This window comes from Leptonychotes weddellii, chromosome 3 (genome assembly GCF_054177405.1).
Source record: "Leptonychotes weddellii isolate Sample4059 chromosome 3, ASM5417740v2, whole genome shotgun sequence".
Taxonomy (NCBI): domain Eukaryota; kingdom Metazoa; phylum Chordata; class Mammalia; order Carnivora; family Phocidae; genus Leptonychotes; species Leptonychotes weddellii.
In genome coordinates, this window is record NC_138371.1 from 50,619,880 (window position 1) to 50,630,443 (window position 10,564).

Genomic DNA, 10,564 nt, shown 5'->3' on the forward strand with positions numbered 1-10,564 from the left:
GTAAAGGCTATTCCAGGTGTATGAGGCCGAGTTGATAAGGGATTCACCTGGTTTGAAAAGGGAAGAATTCAAGAGAAATTTCAGAGGTAGACTTAGCACTACTTAATGACCACTTGGATACAAGGAATGAAAGTGAGGACGTACAGAAGGACTGTGAATAGATGGAGATACCATCAACACAGGAGAAGGTAGAGGAACAGATTTGAGAAGACTAATCTGAGTATCACCCTGACCTTTATGGTCCATTTTAGCAAGTAAGATTGTTCTGTCCCCCTGTAGCACTCACAGAATTTCTCATTTCAAAGATAGCCATAATATGATTATATCTTGACAGGTTTTTTGTACTTTATTGGAATTCCTCCAGGTAGGAGGCCAAGGAAATCATTAAGTTCTGGAAATTTAGGTCTCTGATAAGGAAGGCATTAACTGTAGTTTTGTCATGCTGGTGTGTGTTAGTATAATATAATATATTTTATATATTTTATATGTAATGTATCAAAAATCGTATATGCTATTTACTTGTTGGTTTTATTTAGTGAATATAATTAAAAGAATAATTATAGCCTAAAATTTTGTATATCACACATCATAAAGAATACCATCAACCCATTGCCTACTTTGTGCTCATGGTTACAGGTAGAGAAATTAAAATTTTATAGTGAAATAAAATTGGAAAGAATATAATAAAGTGATATGAGGCTCAGATTTTCAGTATAAATATTTCTATGTTCAAAGCAATTAACCAGAAGGAACATTTTCGCTATACCTTCCCTGAGGAACTAAAGAGCTCTTGTCTACCTGATTTCTAAAGCAAAAGTATCAAATGCCAACAATATAATTCATTCTGTTTTAAAAACAGAACTAGATACTGTCCCGGTTTGCTCACTGCCATGCTGATATTTTCTGAAAAAGTGCAAAAATTCCAATTTGTGAATGGCAATTTTGTCAAAAGTAAAAGCTCAGCAGCTCATAGACTTAAGTAATTGACATCTTTAGAATTCTGTCAACTCTAATGAACTACTGGGAACTTTGGCCAAATTCCACTTGGTTTGGTTTGATTTCCTTATATTAACACTGATCAAGAGAAATTAAAGCAAACAACATACGTAATTTTAAATTTTCTAGTGGACACATTAACAAAAAAATTAAAAGAACCGTGTGAAATTTTAATATTTTATCTAACCAATTTTTTCCAAAATGTTGTCATTTTAGCATACAATCAATATTTTTTAACAACTAATGAAATATGTTACATTATTTTTGCATACTAAGTCTTCAAAATCTGGTGTGTGTTTTACACTTACAGCATATCTCAATTCAGACTAGCCAAATTGCAAGTGTTCAGTAGCCTCATGTAGCTAGTGGCTATCATACTGGACAATACAGCCTTAGATAAGAGAAGTTAGAACTGGACACAACATCTTTCAAAGAATTAATCTGCCTTCCCTTTAAATGACATGATGACTACAACATGCTTAGCACAGTCTTAGACACTTATACCTGGAAGGCCATTCCAAGCCTGAGAGGAAAATGTTATATGACAGAGATTACAAATATGCATTCAAATATTTAATCTTTTTTATCCTGGTCTCTACCCCTGACGTTCTGTTTTCCATGTTTTGAAGAATGGAAAATGGTGGTACTTTTCTGTCGTGATAAGTTATGAATTAAATAATGGGGAAGAATGGGGCTGCCATTAAGTGGGACTTATTCCCAATTACAGAAGTAATATGCTCTTCTGGGGAGGGCACTAACTTGAGAGGCTGACCTGAGTTTCATCCTGGCTATGCCACTAGCGTTTGGCCTGAGACAGGTCAAGTCCATTCTTTCGACATTTTCTCGTCTCTAAAGGAAGATGGCGGGGTGCCTGAGTGGCTCAGTCAGTTAAGTGTCTGCCTTCGGCTCAGGTCATGATCCCAGGGTCCTGGAATCGAGCCCTGCATTGGGGTCCCTGCTCAGTGGAGAGCCTGCTTCTCCCTCTCCCTCTCCCCCTCCATGTGCACATTCTCCCTCCCCACCCCCTCTGTCAAATAAATAAATAAAATTTTAAAAAAAATAAAAATAAAAAATATATATAAGAAGGATGGACTAGATTTAGCAGCTTTCAAACCATACTCTGAGGAGCCTAAGGGCTTATAAGGGAAGAGTGAAGAGGAGTTAGGTGAGATCTTTGCCACACACACTCACACACACCCTACCCTATTCAACTGCTGCTGGATCAAGTTTGTTTTAGTTATTAATCTCCAGTATATGCTCCAAAGCTAACTAAAATGTTAGATATTATAACCAGGGAATTTGATCACCTCTACTTCTCTTTTCAATAGTACAGAAATCATATTCACATCTCCTGGCCCGTTCCTAAAGGTCCTATCACATACCTTTTTCTCAAACTTCCTTGTCACCAGTCTTACCCCTCCCAAGTTGCTGGTCAGGTTACCAGATCAAATTGTTAGACAGTGCTGATTCCAGGCAAATTGAACAATGAGGTATATTATTAGTTCAAGTTCTGCCCATTGTGAGGATTATCCTTTTCCTTTGTCCTTCTGGTCTCTGAGTGAGCTGTAAATGCTAGAACAATGCCCTTCAGGCCAGTAAGAAACATTTGTAAACCAGGGTTTTAGTTTTTTCCACCTAATTGGTCATGTGAATACCCCTGTGAAGCCATATGTGTAAGGGACAGCAGTCTGACATGATAAGCAACAAGAGAATATAGGCAACTTTCTCATTAAATTTACCTGCCTTCAAAACCTGTCCAAGCCTGGTTCTATGTTTACCTTTTCAACTTGGGCTAGAAGTCTCAGATAACACCAGGATCATGATGAGCAATTGAGATTGCAATCACTTGGTGTCCCAGGGTTAGTTGTTACAGTGGGACCCAGTAGCCAGCCTCTAAAAATCCAAAGAGGTCCTCAAAAATAGTGCCTCTTCCTATTGGTAAAGGGTTCAGGTACAACGCTTTTTCCCTCACTTTAGAATCACAGCCACACATATTCTATAAAGGCCTTTGGGAAGAATGGCTCTGGACCTTATTGAAAGACATAGTTGAGGTGAGTGGTTGGGTCAGAAATGATAAATCCACTCCATCATTCCACTCTTGAAATTTTTAAATTTGTTCTTTTGCATTTTGTTGAAGAGATTTGCATCTTAACTTCATTTTACATGAGTCACTGTTATGTCCAGATTTCAGTCAACCTTCAGCAGAACAAACAGAATTATCCCCAGCTTCGCAAGCTAGAACAGTTAATCCAGAATCTCTTGTAAACCCTAATTGTAAATCAGCCCAGGATACAATTGTATCCTCCTCTTCTTCATGCAGCATTCTTAAAATCTATTCTAACCCACACTCTACAGATTAATTAGCAAAACTCTTCAATTCCTTTGGTGCTTGAGCCATCTCTTCCTGAATTTCCCTTTGTAATAGGCCTCTTGAAACATACCAGAATTTAACTCTAAAGATCTGGAGATACGCAGAGTAAGAGTAGGGCATTAGTGAACTGGCTTCCTCTTATAAGGTAACTCCCTCAAACTAGGGTGCTTCAGTATCATCAGACAAAGGAGGAACAGCCTCATAAGCAAACGGAGATACTGCTTCAGCTGGCAAGGGAGGCTCCGTCAAGTTTGGGGGTGAGGGGGTTATCTAAGTTCTTCAAATTCCCTTCTACGTGGTATTTTAATTTTGAGGCTATAACTTTTTGGATCAGCACCTTAGCATATGTTCATGTAAGACCCCGGTTAAGAAGGTGAATTCGACTGATTTGTAAGTAATCAGATAGAACAAATATTGAGTTATAGCTATCTCAGTCCTAGGGCGATAAGAGTTTCTTTTAACAAATTCCAGTTTGGGTTTCAGCTCATGTTTTAAAATGAGAATCTAGAGATTCCATTTGTTAATCTCTTCAATTGAAACCGCTAACCCCAGCACACAGCTCTTGAATTCCTCATATCCTTCATGCTGTTCTATGGTAACAACAGTTAGGTCCTCCACGGTCTTGTCTTCAATGCCCACCTTAGCCCTAATGTTCACAGGCATTACTTTCTTTAACCATAACAAGCTATGGGCTTCCAGCATCCCATCTCTGAATATTAATTGGGTTTTTATTATCTTCAAACATAATGACTCTGGATAACTAGGCTCATCATTTTGTTAAGAGTCTGTTGTTTGAAACCAACTCCCCATCACCAGTTTCTGTACAAGCCAGGATTCATAGTTGCAAGCATTAGTGATCAACTCTAGGTAGCTTAAACAGAATGGAATTTGTTGGAAGGCTACCAAGGGCTCACAAAATCTGTGGGAAAGTTAAAAACCAGGCTCAGAAAACAGATAGGAGCCAAAAGAGGCTGGCAACAGAAAACTAAGCCAAGAACCTCTGTAGGAACAGTCCGGTTAGAATGCTGCCTGAACTTGGCCAAGAGCCGTTATAGGAAGAGGTTAAGCAGAATGTTTTCAGTGACACTGCCACCATCGAACATTTTCTTCTCCTGGATTATTGAGGTCACTACCATCCCTGTAAATAACTTGCTAGTCCCTGCACCTTTGTATATCACTCCTTCTGGATTGAGTCTCAGAATCCCACTGGACAAACCTCAGCTCTATGCTGATGCCCTTGCTGTCTAGAAGAGTGACGATCTGCCCTTTTTCAGTTTCCATACTGGCAAAAGTGTTGGGATGCTAGGTAGCCAGCACACATGGACACACACACAGGCGTGCGCACACACACACACAGCCACATACTTGGGTTTATTTCTGGACTTGCTCTTCTGTTTTATTGGTCTGTTTATTTTGTTATCACTATGACACTGTTTTAATTGCAGCCATTGTATAATATTTTTAAACATCTGATAGCTCACCCCTTCCCGTTCAAAAGGTTAAAAACTTTTCTTGGCTCTTCTCAGCTTAATATTTCTCAGTGAATTTCCGAACTCTTTCATCATGTTTCCAAGAATATCCCATTGGAATTGGAATTGTACTATATTTATGAATACATTTGAGAAATAATTTAAAACTTTTACAATCTTGAATCTTCTTATCCAAGAACATGGTATATCTCTATTTTCTTAAGCCTTCTTTTATACTCCTGGTATAGCTGTCTTCACTTAGATTTGGCACACTTCTTAAATTTATGTCTTTTTGTTGTTGCTGTTAGGGTAACTAGAATTTGTTCCATTTTATTTTCTTTTAAGAGTTTCAAGGCCCTTCTTTTGGCCCAAGCAAAATCTTAACATCTCATTATTTTATATGCAAATCACTCTACGATTCTAATTTCCCTACTGAGCTAAATGAGTCATTAAGCTAAATTCTTCCCAGGTTTATCCAGCCTCTATTACTGAATTAAATCATATACTTTGTAGTATAAATGTGAGTTGCAAAGTTAAAAGTAAGGACTGTTTCTCAGGGGAGTAAATCCAGGGAAAAAAATTACCAGAATTGGATGAATTGGAAGATGGTGGCCACTGCACTGGTACCACAGCACCCCCTAGTGGACCGGAAGAAACATGGTCTTGTTTATACCAAGAAAGAATCGAGGGGAGCCTTAGTGATCAACTAGGTGAACAAACTGAGGAACGAAAAGGAGAAATGAGGGGCCAAGTTTATATGGCTGAACCAAGGCTAAAACATCCACCCCCGGTCCCCCACTTGCTTGCTTTCTTCCTTCTTTTTCAACATGTGCTATGCACCTATTATATAGCAGGGCACCAAGAATACAAGTATAAAAAATATTTAGTCTTTGCCTTCAAATCTAGTTTTCTTTCAAGCCTACTAATTTTATCCATTTCCAGGGACTGAATTTGTTAGAGAATGACCATACAACTATGCCGGGGAAGGTTCTTAGTCATTCCACAAATTGACTCACAATGTGATTAATTAATTATTGAGATTTGATTGGAAAATACATTTGCGAATGTGGATACTGCCCTTGACCAGGTTCAGACCATTTCATGAAGAGAGAAGACTTTACAGATTCATGACTGTGAATTCTTTTGCAAAAAAATGACAATAGGATATTGAAGGTGTTCGTGTGTACCCACCACCCAATCCCAAACGTTATCATCTGTGTGTACTTCATTGAGTAAATCTTTATTGAGGACCTACAAGCCAAGCAGGTACTAAGCACTGTGTTTAGTATGTAAAGAGAACAGACATGGTTCGTTGGTTTCTGCTCTCATAAAGCCTACGGTGTCGTATATGTGTACGTATGTGTATAATTCTCTAACTCCCAGGAAAACTGTTTTTCTCACTTCAGTTTGGCAAGTCATATTTTTAGGTTATAGAAATCAGGGGGTATGTAAACATTTTCTAAAATTACTCTGCCCCACCCTAAGGGACCATAGGACTTGGGGCAAACAGGACTAGAATTGAACCTCAACCCCACAATTTACAAGTGATTAGACAAACTGACTCTCTTTTCTGAGCCCCAGTTGCCTCTACAAAATGAAAGTAATATATGTCCCTTGTGAGAGATGATAATTTATCATTATCCTTATTAATACCTAAACAGAGATATTACTTCTTAAGTCAAAAGCATGAATTATATATTTCCTTTCCTAAAGTGCAGGAAAATTATTGAAAGAGAAGCATTAATATTGTTCACTTAGTTTCACCAAGAATGTCATTTTTCAGAATTAATACAGAAATATTCTCATGGCCACTGACATTTTAATTTTAAAAAAACAATAATAAAGCGAAAGCCTCAAACAACGGATGCTCCCACAACAGTATTTCTTTAAGGCCATTTTCTTCCATGGGGGAAACAAAGCCCTGTTATTTCAGTTATGAATAAATCTGGTATGACCCTTATTTATAAGGGATCTTTTAGTAAATTGTATTTAACCTTATGACTCCACCTATGTAATGGCTTGATAAAGGCAGGAATCCTATTTTACTCAGCTTTCCCTCTTCTCTCCACCAAATGGTACCTTGCATAGGGTGAGAGCACACTAAATGCAGCTAAGAAGACCATATCTTATTATGGGCTATTTGACATACAAGCTGCAAGAGAAAATCTACCCTAAGTTATAGGTAAACTTACTTTGTTTTACCTGGAAGTAGCAATTATCAAACAAATCTTACTCCCATAATATTTCTGCTAGGAAAAAAATATTTAAATTCCCCAATCTCTACTCAAACCAAAGCAAAACTTCAGAAATATTAAACACAGAAGGAATAAGACAGATCAGGGGATAACTGGTATGTTTGCACATGGTGTGCATGCAGCAGGCCAACTTCCTTTCCCTGTTGTAAATTTACCTAAAGTTTGCCCCACACGAAACCAGTCCTTTGAATAGCCCAGGGTTTCAAGGTCAAATAAGTTTGGGAAATTTTGCCCAGCATTTTCCTCTCTTGAAAGTTCAGTGTACACTGGTAAATTAAAACCTATCAGAAGTCCTGCCTGTAATAAAGAAAAGTGTTTAAAATTGTTTACCTAGCATTCCCCCAAATTTATTTGACCAATATTTCACCTATAAACAGAACTAGTAGTTTCTGCGGAACACACTGACTTCAGGAAACTTCCCCATTGCATTCAAAGGACCTCTTTACCTTGTTAATTCACACACACACACACACACACACACACACACACACACATACCCTGGCATTTCATCTCCAAATCCTGCAGAACTGAGAATATGAGCATTTTCAGCAATATTTTAACTATGGACACCAGTCTGGAGGTACTAGAAAGTTAATACAATTGAATTTTACTTACGTAAGAAGTCAGTTTGAATCCAGGAAATGGTTCCCTAGCAATACCTGGAATGTTGTCATAAAAAACAATAAACAGATATCCAAGTCTTGTTTTGTATGTGGGAGGGACAGGGAGAGAGAGAGGAAAAAACATAAAATTGTCACCCCCAAATCTCACTGATGTTTCTTACAGTTTTCTACAAATTAATACACAGAATCCATTTTCCCAGACTCCATCTTGGGACTTCCAGTTTACCTTTGTGTGTTTCTAATTCTCCTCTCTAGATGGCAGCACAGATGAAAAAATGCTAGAAAAGCTTGGAGCCAACTGACTTCAACAGCAGCCAACAGCTAACCACTGCCTACCCTAGACTAACTCTCCTTTAAAAAAAAAAAAGGCAGAACCTAAGGTATGATAATTACACTTAATTTTTTCAAATAGATTGAATCAGTCATGTGGGGATGTAAAGAATCAATGACATGGGCGCCTGGGTGGCTCAGCTGGTTGAGCGACTGCCTTCGGCTCAGGTCATGATCCTGGAGGCCCGGGATCGAGTCCCGCATCAGGCTTCCTACTCGGCAGGGAGTCTGCTTCTCCCTCCGACCCTCCCCCCTCTCATGTGCTCTCTCTCATTCTCTCTCTCTCAAATAAATAAATAAAGTCTTTAAAAAAAAAAAAAATTAAAAAAAAAAAAAAGAATCAATGACAAACGTATCAGTGAATGAGGAAACTGACCACTTAGCAGCACCTCTCCCATGCTAGCTGTTTTCTGTATCTTAACCATAATGTCATCAGTGTTCCCATGCCATGCAGAAGGTCATGTAAGCATGGTCGTTTGCATCATGACACTGGGCACCCGATACAACCAAACTCCAAGCCACCTGGTTTGCTGTGAGTATTGGATTCATTTAAGATATAAACAATGCCATTTACCGACCCTTGTGTCAACCGATGCTTTGAACCTGCTGTAAAATGATCCCCATGTCACCAGATGCTGCACCGAAGCTTAAGTTAGCAAGAAGGTAACACTTCATTAAAAGCATGCAACTTATGGTTGAATTAATAATGCAAGAGGAAAGGAGTAGAACAGACTTAGAGAGAAGACCTTTATACTTTACTTCAAAGCCCCACTAAGGTTTTTTAAAACCTTATTCCTCACGGTGTTAAAAAACAACATTCAACTGAGTAAATTTAAAAATCAAGTTCACTTTATTCATGAATCAGGCAGCATCCCATCTAGCAAACAGAAAGGAGCTCCGAGGAGCTGCACAAAATGGAAGGCTTTTGTAGAGGCAGGGATAAAGAAAAGGCAGATTACCTCATCTTTCTTTAGGGGATGGAAGGGACCTATCAGGCAGATTACCTCACTACTGCTGACCAGGAAATTTCAGCTTGACTGACCCAAGGTTACATTCCCGGGAGAGGCTGAAACTGCAATCAAGTTAGGTATTAAGTATTGGTTTGGTGACATAGCCTTAGCATAAATGACTCCATTTTGGAGCCTGATGTTTCTTTTTTTAACAAAGGGGTCTGCCAACAAGATGTTCATAACAAAATCTGCTGCCAAGGAGAACCTAAGGATGGTGCCCCTTCAGTATATGGCATTTCAAGGGCTCAAAGGTATCCTAAAGAACACTAAATTGTCCGTGTGTAATGAACTGGACAGAAGCTAAAATGTGACCTGTACCTTTTAAACAAACAACAACAACAACAAAAACCTCACCATGGAGAGTGAAAATAACTATAATACATAAATAACCCAACCTGAGGCTAAGTGGATTGCCATTCACATTTAAGAAAAAAATCAATTTGCAGGGTATCAGAGTCCTTTTAAATTCCGCCCCCCCTCTTTAATGAAAGAAAATGTTCCAGGAAATTACTCTAAACACTGTATCTTTCCTTGAAGGAGTACCTTTTAATATTCCTTGGGTTGTAATCAGTTAATGCTTTGATGAATCAGGAAATCTGCCTTTCCCAAAACAACTCCTGGTGCTCTAAGCTTACTGAATGCTTTCCCCTGGGCTCTAAGTTTAGAGACAAAACTGAGTCCTAAAATGACTAGACTGAGAGGCATTGAAATAATGCAGAATATGAGAGAGTGAAGTTGGGATATTGAGTATCACCCAGCCACAGGCCTGCATGCCTCTCAAGGGCCACACCATCCCCCACCATCCAGAGCTGCAGGCCAGCAGCCCTCCCCCTCTGGGACTTTCCCTGGAGCCAAGACCCAGATTACTCTGAGACCCTGGACTCGGAGGTGTCACATACCCAGGACAAAGCTGAATCCTGAGAGCCCTGACCCATTAATTCTTTTGCATCCGTGTAGCTGCCAAACCTGCCATCCCTGATATGATGATCCCTGATATGATACGATTCTTGATATCATTGATGTGTGCCCAAGAGGGAAGCCCTTTCAAGGGGTTATATCCTCCATGAACTCTCATCCTCTTCTTGATTCAGCTTCTGTCCCCACTTTCCTCCTAAACTTTTCCTCTTTGACCTCAGGAATCCCATTTCATCATCAACAAAGACCCTGATACTCCCAACCTCTTCACTGGACATTCCTTAGCTTTCAAGCCCTAACGTGGCTTTCCCTGCAAGCACACTGCTTCCCTGCAGTCCTCACAAGTGGAGGCTGCTGAGTCAGGTTCCTTCTGTCAAACACTGTCGTTTCCATGGGTCTCAGTTCTCTGCCCTCTGCGACCCAGACTACATACATAGCCATGAGTTCACACTCTCTACCCCAGCTGTCACCCACTGACTGCCTAGCCATGTCCTTTATTTATTAGAGACATTAGCAATGAACCCCAGTATCCCTTTTCATTCCATATTCTGCCAACAATCTGGCCCATGTGTTATGACCATGAAGCATACTTGAT

General features: G+C 39.3%; 1 long non-coding RNA gene across 1 annotated transcript in view; it reads left to right on the plus strand.

Moving 5' to 3' along the window:
• The window catches only part of LOC145720514 (uncharacterized), a 38,891-nt gene extending 30,807 nt beyond the window's left edge, over positions 1 to 8,084 (plus strand). Inside the window, exon 4 of the long non-coding RNA XR_014143511.1 lies at positions 7,970 to 8,084. This is a non-coding gene — a long non-coding RNA (uncharacterized LOC145720514). The remainder of the gene's footprint in view (positions 1 to 7,969) is intronic.
• Positions 8,085 to 10,564: the final 2,480 nt, after the last annotated feature.